The 14582-nt window shown below is 36.9% G+C and overlaps 1 protein-coding gene across 4 annotated transcripts in view; it reads left to right on the top strand.

Moving 5' to 3' along the window:
* The window catches only part of Src64B (Tyrosine-protein kinase Src64B), a 211546-nt gene that overhangs the window by 182307 nt on the left and 14657 nt on the right, over window positions 1–14582 (top strand). The window lies entirely within an intron of this gene.

Genomic DNA, 14582 nt, shown 5'->3' with positions numbered 1-14582 from the left:
TGGGTGTGTACTTTACACTTTGCTCAGTTAATAATTAAGTCAGCGACACGTTTTGGGGTATTGGGAAATCCCATGAATACACGTGCTCATTTATTTTGCTACTATAAGCGAAAATTTCTGTTAATGCGGCTTTATACTTATGTATGTAGATACATTAGACTGTTTCATAAAAGGAAACATATTTTTTTTTTCATAGGCTTAAAATATAATATACGTCGTCAATTAAATTCTTTTTTTCTTTTCGATAATTTGAGAAATCCCATCTATAAATTTTGTAACTGAAACTATGAAAACCAATTTCAAAACGTTTTCGCAAAAATTCTGAAATTCAAGAAAATGTCGAACCCTTTATTTAAAGTGTTTTTTGTTTTTTATACTCAGCGTGCTTTGCACACAGAGTATATTAACTTTGATTGGATAACGGTTGGTTGTACAGGTATAGAGGAATCGCGATAGATATAGATTTCCATATATAAAAATCATCAGTATCGAAAAAAAAATAAAAAATTTAATTGAGCCATGTCCGTCCGTCCGTTTGTCCGTCAATCCGTTAACACGATAACTTGAGTAAATATTGAGATATCTTCACCAAATTTGGTACACGATCTTATCTGGACCCAGAATAGATTGGTATTGACCACGCACACTTTTTTATATATATAACATTTTGGAAAACACAAAAAAACAGATTATTTAGTAAATAATACACCTAGAATGTTGAAATTTGACGTGTGGACTGATATTTAGACTTGATAAAAATTTGGAAACATTTTTTTAAATGGGCGTAGCACCGCCCACTTGTGATGAAATGAATTTTACAAATATTATTAATCATAAATGAAAAATCGTTAAACCTATCGGAACAAAATTCGGCAGACAGGTTGCCTTTACTATAAGGAATGCTTTGAAGAAAAATTAACGAAATAAATTAAGGACGATGCCTACTTTTAAATAAAAGATTTTTAAAAGGGTCGTGGACGAATAAAATAAGCTATATATTTGCAAAAAAGAGCTTTATATCAATGATATTTCATTTCCCAAGTGGATTTATAACAGTAAATAGGAAAAACTTCAAATTTTAAAAAATGGGCGTGGCACCGCCCCTTTTATGACTAAGCAATTTTCTATGTTTCGGGAGCCATAACTCGAAGAAAAATTAACGGATCGTATTAAAATTGGGTACATATATTTTCCTTATAGCAGAAAATATTTCTAGAAAAAATGGACGAGATCGGTTAAAGACCACGCCCTTTTATATAAAAGGTGTTTAGAAGGATCGTAGACTAGAACTTAGCAAAAAATAGTTTTGAATCAATGATATTTCACTTATCAAGTTTTATTGTAAGAGGAAATGGGGAGACATTTTTTTTAAACGGGCGGTGCCACGTGTTATGTAGAAAAGTAATTTATCTGAAATGAAATGTAAAGTTGAAACTCACGCCGGGTATATAATGTTCGGTTACACCCGAACTTATGTAGACACATTTACTTGTTTGAATACAGTTTTGTAGGCCAATAAATTTTAGTCACACAAAGAATAAGTTATATGTCCCTCAAAATTTGTATTGATCTTTGAAAAATGTTTACCCGATTGGTGTTTTATATATTCTTTCATTCAAAGTGCACATATTTTTATTTGGTAGAAAAACTAAAATACCCATCTAAAAAAAAATTTTAAAATGAGACAAAATTTGAGCGACATATAATTTGTACTTTGTTAGACTTAAATTGACTGGGCTACATTACCGCATGCTCAAAAAAACACGCTCGACTTTTCGAACTTTTTCGAAATGGTTTCTGAGATTTTTTTGCACAGTTTTAGTTATGAAATTCGTGAACATTTTTTTTTAATATATCGCAAATAAAAAAGAACTTAATTGACATAATTTAGAAAAAAAAAACTTCTACTGCTATTTTTCTGTTCGCTGCTGCAGGCCCATTAATTTCTAGAAATAATCAAAATGCAGCAACTTTGAATTGGAGTTATTATTATGGTTTAGACATTAACGAAATTATACGCCTGTTTGAAAGCAGTATAAAACTCAGCACCAGTCTAATGTGCACATATACATATGTATGTGTTTCGTATGAAATTTTGTAGTAGGTTGGACAGCTGAATTTTCATTTCATGTAATATGAATCGATTTGATTTGTAGTTTAGTGGAAGCGAAAAAATTATAGTTATTATGAAATGGAATTTTAAATTTTAATGGTTATCGAGGTTTTAACGCGGAAAAATGTGTGCGCCGTTATTACCGATTTTTCGTTGTTGGTAGATGTCAACAGCTTATAATGAAGTATACACTATCTTTGATGGTAGTAGAGAAGGCGACGGGGGAGAGGGAAGAGATAAGGGCGAAAGAAGGAGACCGAAACGGAGGATGCACTAGAAGATGAAAAAGTAACAATTTTCAGGCAAACCAAAGTCCTTGTATTGGGTCTGCTAGTCCATATTTTATATTTATACACTGAAAGAAAAATACTGGTAAAATCAACCAAAATACGGGTCAATTCAACCGAAATTTCTGTCCATTTTTATCCATCGCAACAAGATGTTGAATCAACTGCGCACAAATCGTTGATTCGTAATTGACCTTTTTAGTAGTCAAATGAACAAAAAAAAAAGAAATTGTTGCTACAGCTTTGTACAAAGTACCAATTTTGCGGCATTTGCAAGGCAGATGAGTTTTCACTGAGATCTTTTCATGGTAGAAATACACTCGGAGTGCTTGGCGAACAGAGCCGAGGGGCGACCCCGCTTAGGAAAATTTTCTTCTAATTGAAAAACCTTATTTCTAAAATTTTTATGTTGCTTTGTCCGAGGTATGAACCCAGGATCTTCGGTGTGGTAGGCGGAGCACGCTACCATCACACCACTGCGACCGCCAGATACATATGTAAATATGAGCATACATATAGTACACAGCAAACATAAGTACAAAGTAGAGAGCGCAGTGAGCGTAAAATTCTTTTTGAAATTTGCTCATGTATTGACTGTTGATCGCTTTTGAAATGACCAGTGAGATCAGTTGTGTTAACAAAAAAATCAGTTAGATTGATTAGGAATCTGTCAATTTAACAGAATTTTGTTAACTTAAGAGCGACAATTTCTCTTTTGTTGAAATGACTAAACTAATTTGTTCGCTTGACCAAGAACTCGGTCGAATTAACCATAATTCGATCAATTTGACCGAATACCCGTTAAGTCAATAGAACCGATTTGTTGATTTTACTAGCACCATTTCTTTCAGTGTACTTAGACCTAGTTTACATATAACGAGATTATCTCATTTTCGTACTTAACTCCTAATGGTTAATTATGTAACTAGGAGGGTAGAGGTACGAGAAAATGCGACAGAGAACAATCCTGTTTCCAGGGATGGAGCATATGTAAACTCATAGATTATCTATTGACGATTTATTGTAGATGAAGGCATGTGTAAAGTTGGTATTAGACGTATCTGTTTATTTTTTTATTTATTCAAATTCAATAGGATCTCGCGCTTTCCCCTCTACAAATTCAGGGCTTACCTGGTTTATATGCGACGACCTAGGCAGGTAAATCACGACTTACCGTCTAGATTTGCTAGAGCTGAACGCCAATTTAGTGCGACTTAATGTGAATTAAAAATTAAATGCTCATACATGTGCGCACATTGTACAGTGATGCGAGAAATTATACACCAGCCTTTTAGAGATACAATAGGGGCAACCATATAGAAAATAATTCTAATTTGAGGATAATTAGATTTTCAAAGTTTTATGGAATCAATATTCAAGTTTTTTACGGAATAAATTTTTCTGAGACGTTTTTGTTGGATCTCGGGACCATTTGACTACTCCGAGTTCAGTTCGAGGTCATGAGGGTATGCCTTTGACTTATTGTTGAGATAATTTTTGGGATCACCTGAATATGATTACGGACTATTTCGGAATAAGCTCAGGATTGTTTTGATTTGATTTTAGGATTACTAAGGCCCAGTTGCAGAACCGCAAGTTATTTTTTGGTTCAAAGTTAATTTAAAAAATGTCTTAAAATTATATGAGTTTAACCCTTCACGCCAGTTTAATTCTGGGTTAGTTGAGTTAACTTGCCGTTTTACAAGTAGTCCTTAGAAGACTTTTTCATAGTTCCTCTATTTTATTGGAGCTTGTTTTGGAATAAACTTGATATTTTTTTATAACTGCTTCCGGATAATTGGATTTCGGATGTTTTGTGGTACTAGCTCTTCGTGATTTAGAGACTAGAAAGAAAGGCAGGCAGAAGAAGAAAGAAGAAAGAGAAGAAAATTAATCAAGAAGAGGAAAGGAGACGAAGAGTGAAGAAAAAAGGAGCGGAAACAATCATAAAGAAGAAGAAAGAACAAAGAAGAGGAAAGAAGAATGAAGAGGGAAGAAGAGTAAAGAAGAAAGCAAAACATTGAAGAAGAAAGAAGAAAATATTAGGCATAAGAAGTAAACAAAAAGAGAAATAAAAATGGAAGGAGAGAACAAGAAAGAAGCAGAAGTAAGAAGAAAAAAGATAATGAAAGAATCAGAAGCAAAAAGGAGGAATATTAATAAAGAAAAAGAAGAAGAAGAAATACAAAAAAAAGAAGAAAGAAGAAAAAGAAAGAGAGGAAAGAATAAGAAAGAAAAAGAAGATGAAGAAGAACGAAGAAGAAATAAGAACAACAAGTAGAAGAAATAAGAACAATAAGAAAGAAGAAGAATAAATAAGAAGGAAAAAGAATGAGAAAGAAGAAGAATAAATAAGAAGGAAAAATAATTAGAAAGAAGAAGAAAGGATAAGAAGAAGAGAGAAGAAGAAGAAATAATAAAAAGAAAGAAGAATAAAGAAGAAGAAGAAAAAGAAGATGAATAAAAAAATAAAAATAAAGGAAAACGATGAAGCTGATGAAAGAAACGAAAAGACAAAAAGAGAACATAAGAAGGAAGAACAAAAGTAAAAACAATAAATAAAAATAGAAAGGAAAGACAAAGAAAAATAGTAACGAAAAAAAACTACGAGGAAACAAAAAAGGAGCAGTAGGAAAAAAATAGCATAAAAAATTTACCTTGCAGATGCTCTTCGGTGTCGGCATAAAACAAGTAGATTCAGCTTGGCCAATTTGTAGGAAAAATTTAAAAGTAGCACAATGCACATTGGAAGAGAAGCTCTGCCTTAATTTCCCCTGACGTTCATCTCGCCAATTTAATAATTATAACTATTATTATTGTACGAAAAATGCATAGGGAAATATAATGGGAAAAAGTAAACAAAAAAGTGAATGTTTCAGTTATGCTCTCAACTGTATTTATTTAATTATACTTATGCTCTCGTGTTAAAACCAATGTAAGTGTAAATATAGGCTCAAGCTCAATTGCGAACAAGTGAACCAACATTGAAACTTGCCCTCTGGCACACGCCTGCAATCGTCGACGTCTCCTTTAGCGTAGTCGCTGTTGAACCTTGCAACCACAAAACAGCTGCACATTGAACGCATGCGATCGACCCCGAAAGACCCCGCAATTGAAGCATTCATTGGCTCTGCTCATAGCATCAACTAACAGCACATAGCTCAAACTACATAGCATTGCTATCTTCATTATTGAGCATTTCTAGCAGCATTACAAGAACCAGCTTGAATAAATTCCATTTGCAGGCCAAAGTTGAAAGGCATAGAACAAAGCTGATTTTCTGTGCACCCATTACCATTTTTACAAACACAAATAAGTACTTAGTACATACAAAATGATGGCACTTGATATCTTTACTCGCCACATGTGTGCCAACAACGCCAGTAGTGCGTTTATCGTGTGTGTGGGTAATTGCATGGGTAGTTCATATGTAGTTGGGGGCATAACCTACCAGTGACTAGGTATTAGTATGATGCGCAGTATGTGTGGCGAGGCCAAGGTTCTGGTTGTTAAAAAAAAAAAATAAATAAATAAAGCCAAGTTGGCAATTGGTCGGCGTGGAATTCATATTTTCAATTCCAACGCTACTTTGGCACTTCTCAGCTTTTTTTGTATGCCCAACCATGGGAAATTCAAGCTTAACACCAACATGTAAGGAAGTCTAAGTCCGGTGAAACCGAACATTACATACCCAGCTGTACACTTGAAATGCTGTTGTGGTTTGTTTTGTGTGCTTAATAGCGTTGCAAGGCTACGCAATAATACATGTGCATATGGTTCTATTCTGAACTAATTTTCGTTTAAAAGAAGCAAAAAGGATACAGAGGCTAACACCAATGACCTTGAGCGGGTAATAATGCAGTTTTCCTTCAGATACGGGGATTTACCTACTGTTTATTTTAAAATAAAGATATGACAGAACAATAAACATAAACACACAAGTGCCATTGTACTAAAAAGCGTTATTACAAAAAAGGGCAGGGTTATTAACGAAATTTTCCAACTTTACTAGAAATAGCTTATTACCTGCATCTACGCACTTTTACAAAATACTTTATATAAAGGAAGGCGAATTAACCGATTTAGTCCATTTTTACTGAAAATATTTCCCCTTAAAAGGCATACATGTGGACAAAATTTTTCTCCGAGTTATGGCTCCCGAAACATTAAAAATTGCTTAGACAAAAAAGGGCGGGCCACATCCATTTTCAAAAATTTTAGTGTTCGAATTTAATGTTATAATTCAATTCTATTGATACAATGCTTTTTTTCTCTAAGATATAGCCTATTATTTTCGTCACGACCATTTTAAAAAAAATTTTTCTAGAAATATTTCCTGCTATATGGAAAATTTGTGTACCCAATTTTATTACTATCTGTTAATTTTTCTTCGAGTTATGGACGAAATAGAGAAAATTGCTTAGTCATAAAAGGGGCGGTACCACGCCCATTTTTTAAATTTGAAGTTTTTCCTATTTATTGTTATAAATCCACTTGGGAAATGAAATACCATTGATATAAAGCTCTTTTTTGCAAAGATATAGCTTATTTTGTTCGTCCACGACCCTTTAAAAAATCTTTTATATAAAAGTGGGCGTGGTACTTAACCGATTTCGTTAATTTTTCTTCAAAGCATTCCTTATAGTAAAGGCAACCTCTCTGCCAATTTTTGATTTATGATTAATAATATTTGTAAAATTGATTGTTAAAATTATCACAAGTGGGCGGTGCCACACCCATTTTAAAATTTGTTTCCAAATTTTTATCAAGAGTCTCAATATCAGTCCACACGTCAAATTTCAACATCGTAAATAATCAGGTTTTTTGTGTTTTGCAAAATGTTATACATATATATAAAAAGTGGGCGTGGTTATCTATCTCTTTTTCAATACCAATCTATTCTGGGTCCAGATAAGCTCGTGTACCAAATTTGGTGAATATATCCCAGTATTTACTCAAGTTATCGTGTTAACGAACAGACGGACGGACATGGTTCAATCAATTTTTTTTTTTTTTTGATACTGATGATTTTGATATATGGAAGTCATATCTATCTCGATTCCTTTATACCTGTACAACCAACCCTTATCGAATCGAAGTTATAATACCCTGTGTAGAAGTACAGTTGGGTATAGGTTAGGTTAGGTTGAACTGGCCGGTCCATGAGGACCTCACATAAACTGATTGAATCCGTAGTGTTACCAGAAGTTTGTTTTAACGACCAAACTGAAAAACCCTATCAAAAATCAGGACCTATGTTATAAAATAACTCCGTCCTCTTGGCAAATACTAGAAGCTTCCTACGACTTAAGCCACTTGCTGCTTCTAGATCTGACAGCTGCATCACCCCTAATAGCTGGAGTCTTAGCCTAGCAAGTGCAGGGCACGAGCACAAAACGTGCTCGATCGTTTCCTCCTCCAACCCGCACTTCCTACATCTGCTATCACTGACCAAGCCTAATTTGAAGGCATGTGACGCCAGAAGGCAGTGTCCAGTCAGAATACCCGTCATGAGTCTACAGTCCTTTCTTTTTAATGATAGAAGCAACTTTGTTAGTCTAAGGTTGTAAGACCTACACATAATCTTCGACACTTTACAGCCCCGCGCTTGAACCCACGTCTTTCCCGCTTGGTCGATCATGTGCACCTTAATCTCGCCCAGTCTAATTGGAATGTCTACGGAGCAAGCTTCAAGGGATGCACCCTTTTTAGCTAGTTCGTCCGCTTTTTTATTCCCATCTATTCCCATATGCCCTGGTGCCCAATATAGATATATGCTTCTCCCTGTCCCGATTTTCTCCAAAGACTGCTTACCCTCTAACACGCATTTAGGTGCTGTGCTATGCGAGATTATTGCCTTAATTGCTGCTTGACTGTCAATATAAAAGTTAACACGGTTGCAGCTTAAGCTATTCTCTTCCAGGGTTTCTACTGCTTTGGCTACGGCTAATATTTCCGCTTGGAAAACGTTACAGTAATCCGGCAGCCTGTAGGATCTGCTTATTTCCGGATCAGCACAGTATACCACAGACCCTACTCCTTCCACTATTTTGGAACCATCTGTGTACACATGTATCGCCTCGTTCGCCATTTGCGCACCCTTGCGCCAACCGTCCATCTCTATTGTGGCCTTAAGATCGCCCTCGAAGCTCAGATAGGGAATCAGGTAGTCTGTTCGTCTTGTGATTGATGACGCTATACTACTATGGCCATATGGTCGGTGCTCAAGCTGCCCTGAGGCACCGAGCCTGGTTGCAGTTTTTAATGCTATGTGCTTTGCTACGAGGTCTACAGGTGGAATGTGCAGAATGGCATACAGTGCAGCCGTCGGGGTTGTTTTCGGGGCTCCCGTAATGCTAAGCATCGATAGCATGCATACCCCCTCTAATTTTTTGAGGTATGTTGTTTTTTGTGTGGCTTTCCACCAGCTGGGTATAAAAAGTATGAATAAAATTTTATATATTTTTTTTTGCGAATAAAAACGAAAATCGAGTAAATAGTGCAATACAATTAGCGACAGTAAGTGCGCCTAGAAAAAGTTGGCTTTTACATTTCTGAGTTATTTATTTAGTTTTTATGTTCTCGCTTTGGTTCAGCGTTTTTTTTTTGCTACTTTTTACTCAATTAGTAAATTGCTATGAAATGAAACGTATCTGGGGACTATGGAAGGAATCAAGATGGTCGCTCGCTGTTTTGTGGGGTTACTTCCAAAATATGAAAATGTTGGAAATCATACTTATGTACATATGTATGTGTTAAGGATGCAACGATAGTGGTTGACCGGAACCGGAATCGGAACCTACGCATTTATTTAATACAAATCGGAACAGAAAAAGGAAGTGGCAGCATGGTACAAAAGGCCTATATCTGGTTAATGAAAGAAGATGACGAAGAAAATTATATATAAAGTTGTCTAAGTCAGTGGTATTATGACTTGCTAAGAAACTGAATAGCTAAAATGCACTCGCGTAAGCCCACATGTTTTTCCATTCAAACTTTCTACTGATCCACTTCCGTTAAACATCGGATTTCAGAGTCGGAATCGAAATATGAAGTCTAAATCAATCGGAAACTCCGACTTATGGAATTCTTATCGTAGTTTCGTTACATCCCTCATGTTAAGTCATGGTCAGCGCTGTGCACATGAGACAAATGTACAAGACTATATTCGGCTGAATTTTTTTTCGGTGTTTACGCTCCTATGAGAATTACAAATGCCTTATACAGCTTGAGCTTTCGTTTGCGCGCTGTATAAGGTTTCATTCTTCAACAATGAAATTATCGCTTTCTTATACATCAAAAGGCCACCATTAAACTCTCAATCGCCAATTCGTTGGTAAATTTAAAATGTATTATTATTATTATTAATTGGTCTGGAAGCACTGCGACCTTTGTGCAGATCTATTGTGCAAGACCGTTTAGTTTAATTTTGTATCTGGAGGCTCTTGATGTATCTAAGTACCTCTTCAGGCTTTTTACTCCATATCACATAGGGATTAAGAGTCCCACCACCTAGATGGAATAGTCTCTGCCTAGCTAGAGCGACGCATTCGCAGAGAATGTGAACCGGCGTTTCATCATCCAGCTCACAGAAACGACAAATTTGGGTATCAGATATATTTAATTTATTTAGGTGATATCGTAGACCGCAGTGTCCCGTGTAGTACCCAGTAAGAGTTCTTAGGTCCTCCCTGCTTAGGTTAATGAGTTTGGCAGATACTTTCGTTGCCGGAAATATAAACAGTTTGGCCTGCCTTTGCCCTGGGCAATCAATCCAGTGACGTCTGAATTGTTTAGTTTCCCAGTTACTTATAGTTTCCCTGGTGTGTGCTTTTGTGAGTCCACAAAAGGGCTCTGAACCATAGAATGCTGATGTAAAATGTAGCACGTCGCAATATGCAAGAGAAGCTCGGCTTAAACCTTCTCAGAAGTAATTATATCGCGCCAGGTATTTATCTATTATACATCTTCAAAACTAAAATTGTGAATGCACTGGTAAAAGTAAAAGGGTCGTAATGGTATTGGCCAAGTAATTGATCAACGAGCAACGAAACAAGTCGAAATGAACGCATCGTTTGCCAATATCCAAAGAATAGTTGGAAAATATCTATGAAAATAGTGTTTAATTACATGAGAGTATCAAATATTTGCAAAAATAAAAATTATGTTGCTAACATTGAAAAGCTAAAATATCCTGCGCTTGTGGTATTGCTTGCAAAATATGCTATGTTGAAATGCGTAAATAAACAATAGTCTCCTCCAATGTTGCTACTTTTCTTGTTCAGCGACGATTAACAAATTTCAATAAACGACATAGCGAATCAATCGGAGTGAATCGAATATGCACAACTGTGCCATGGCGGAACTATTCTGGTGATGTTAGGAAATCCGCTGATTGGTACTTTATTTTATAAGATTTCACATTTCAACTTCGGGTGCTGTACGATTTGCTAAATTTGAAGATTATGTTTAGAGGGTTTCGGAAAATTTTTTTAAATTTTTTTTTGATCCTTCGAAATACAGCCGAAACGGAGTTTTCGTTGTAACTTGGTTATTTGACGTCCGATTTCTAAAATTGATATGTTATTATTTTGGCCTTGAGAAGCTTCACATTTCCGTTTAATGTCCTTTTAAGCTATGAAGTCGTTTTCACATGATTAGGCCAGCTAACAAAATTGCAAAACACTACCAATTTAGTACTATATAGGCAGGCTTCCATAGAATCAATACAAATATATGCCTGCTAAGTATTCTGATATGAAGCGTCTTCCAACAATTTCACTTCCAATTTCTCGTGCGCATACAATAAAAGTCGCCGAAGCACATACTGCAACGCATCACTCGATCATATCAGTGCATCGCCTTCGTGCTTATTCGTAAACGGCCTTCATACCAGAGATAACTGGCATCAAAATAATGTTGGCATGATTCGGAGGTCTGCCACAGTTCAGCACCATACGGTAGTTCATAGAATTATATGTTAGTCTAGTTAAGATTATTATATATATATACATTGTAAATAGATATAAGCTAGGCTTAATTAAGCTGTAATAAATAAATAAATAAATAAATAAATAAAAGTTGCAAAGGTTTCAGCCTAGGTGACGAGAGTGCAAGAGTTTTATTATTTCGATTTATTATTATTGTTTAAAATTGGCAAGCCATTATTTTGGTATTAAGAATCTCTATAATTCCATTAAATGTCCTTTTCAGCTCTGCAGTCGTGTTTTGATAGTTTAGTGAAACGAAAATCATACATACTGTGACGAATATTACCATCTCTAAGGTTATAAAATAAAGGCACAACAACAGAAACATTAAGCAACCTACATAAACACATTAATCATCATTTACCCACATACATACAAGGCAACGAAGAGATAACTCACATACAGATGTAGTCATCGGTGAAAGTATTACTCACATATACACGCGCATATGGTTATGCGAGCGGCTATAAACGAGTATCTGTATCGTATAGCTGGTAACCAGGTAGAAAATTCTAGCAGAAGAAACGTCTAGACATTTGGGCACAGAGTATAAAAGCAGCGAAAGCTGAGTAATCTGCAATCAGTTTGATTTAAGCACGCTATTGGTTCCGAAGTATAAGTGTTATTGTAGTCTAATAAAGACCATTTTGTAATGCACAATAGTGGAGTTATTTATTCAACAATTTAGCGATACGAACGTTAACAGAAGGTGTAAAATAAGTGGAGTTTCACTAAATTCGTTACAACTTGTGTCAGAAGAGGAATTGTTGAATAAATTCTGAAGATTTCGAATACAGCTTGGACATGGCAAAGTTAAGTGAATTAAGGATCCAGCAACTGAAAAAGGAGTTGGAGAACCGTGGATTGGATACAACCGGCAATAAGATCGAACTTCAAGCACGACTACGAGAGTTACTGGAGTTGGAAGGAATTAATGTGGACAATATGTCTTTTATCCTGATGTGGAGGAATCAGCGAATAAGGAGGAGAAGAAGATAGAGACTGGAGGAGAAGATAGAGACTCCGAATCCATTGGCAAGTGTTGACAGTAACGCGATACTAGCAGTGTTGAAGCAAATGTCGTCACAGATTTCAACCGAAATGTCATCTCAACTGGAAGAACAGAAGACGTATATGGTATCCCATCTAGAATCCCAGGAGACACGTATAACATCCAAGATGGAAACACAACTAGAATCCCAGGAGACACGCATAACAGCCAAGATTGCAGCACAGGAAACACAAATTTCATCACAGCTGGAAGAACAAAAGACATATATGGCAACTCAATTGAAAGAACAAGAGACACGCATAACAGTACAACTAGAAGCACAAGAGGTGCGTATATCATCAAAACTCGAAGCGTGCATGGACGCTAAAATAATGCAGTTTGAAGAAAAATTCGAGGCAGAGGTGGATGCTTTGAGAGGTCGTATACAGGAATTGCAACTTAATCGCCCCGCTGTTTCAGCGAGTAATACGAAAGTAAAAACTCCATATTTTGACGGTTCTGTTCCTTTCCAGGTGTTTGAGCTTCAGTTTGAGAAGACCGCAACAGTGAACAGCTGGAATGCTGAAGATAAAGTTACTGCACTGTTCGTGGCATTGAAAGGGCCTGTAGCTGAAATCTTGCAGACGATTCCAGAGTACGAACGGAACAACTATGAAACATTGATGAGCGCTCTAGAGAGGCGATACGGAAGCGAACACAGGAAACAGATATACCAAATTGAGTTGCAAAACCGTTACCAAAAATCGAATGAGACTTTGCAGGAGTTCGCATCGGATGTCGAAAGGCTGGCCCATCTAGCAAATGCCGACGCACCCGTGGAATACACCGAGAGGGTAAAAATCCAGAGTTTTATAAATGGCATACGGGACGTGGAAACGAAGCGAGCGACATACGCAAACCCAAAACCTACATTCACAGAAACGGTATCACATGCTCCTATTCAGGAAACGGCATCGCTTCTGTGTAAGCCAGCGTTCAAAGCACGCCGTGTGGAGGTAGAAAAGCCAGACTGGGTGAACACAATATTGGAGGCGCTAAAAGAATCGCAAAAGCGGAGTGAAAGAGTTATCAAATGCTTCAAATGAGGGAAGCCCGGTCACATTGCACGTCATTGCGATTTTGATCCTAGTGGTTTCAACAGCATGGGTGGTCTTAATAAGAAAGCTCGAGGGGATGAGCAAGAGCGAGTCAAATGTAGATATTGAGAGCTAGCTCCAGCTATTGAATGCCCTATGATATCTGAGGGAATGTGGATGGCAAATAACGTGTATTGACTGTAGATACGGGCGCATCTCATTCCTTAATCCGATCTAACTTGGTCAAGAGGAGAGTAAAACCATTACATGGAGGAAGATTGCGTACGTTTACTGGCGAGTATAACCAAGTCCAAGGAGAAGTGGTATGTGAGGTCTTAATTGGAAAGGTCACGATTCTACACAAATTCGTTGTGGCGGAGATTGTTGATGAAGTCATATTGGGAGTGGACTTCTTAGTTGACCATGACATCAGGATCGACATGCAAAGAAGGAATATGCGCTATAATTACCAGGATATACCACTTAACTTCAGTTTGGAGAAAGGGGTCAGCAGTAAGCGAGTGCTAGTGGAGGAGATTCAACAGAGACCACAAAAGTCAAAGAAAGTAAATCGGGAAAAGACATGTGGAACGAATGGGCCAAACAAATCAAAACCGAAGGTACCGGCGAGAAAAACAATGGCATTGACAAACCCTAATCGACGCACTAAAGCAAAGGAAAGAATTTCACAGAAAGATTGCAAGGGTGGTTTCAAGCCAGGGCGCACTACTGTTGTGAACCATCAAGATGATACTGATGATGCAAGGTCAATCCGTCAAGATCAGGCTCTGCGAAGTAGTCCAGTGGCCAAACAACAGAGTGTGAGGCAACGAACTAGGATAGTGAGCGTTAAGATGAACCACAGGTACGGCAAGAAGAACAATTCGGAAGGGTTCGTGGAGAGAGATTTGGGACTGTTATACAACCCTCACCGGCGGAAAAGTTTTCCATCCAAATTTTGGTGCAGTTGGGAAGGTCCATACAAAGTTGTTAAGAGGATCAGTGATGCCATCTACCGCATATAAACCATTGGGAAACCACGAAATAGAGGGGTGGTTCATTTGGAGAGGCTAGCAGCGGTTAGATTGAGAGATTTGTCTGATC

Source organism: Eurosta solidaginis, chromosome 5 (genome assembly GCF_040869045.1).
Source record: "Eurosta solidaginis isolate ZX-2024a chromosome 5, ASM4086904v1, whole genome shotgun sequence".
Lineage (NCBI taxonomy): Eukaryota > Metazoa > Arthropoda > Insecta > Diptera > Tephritidae > Eurosta > Eurosta solidaginis.
The sequence above is the reverse complement of the archived record's forward strand: the minus strand, read 5'-3'. Positions and strand labels throughout refer to the sequence as shown.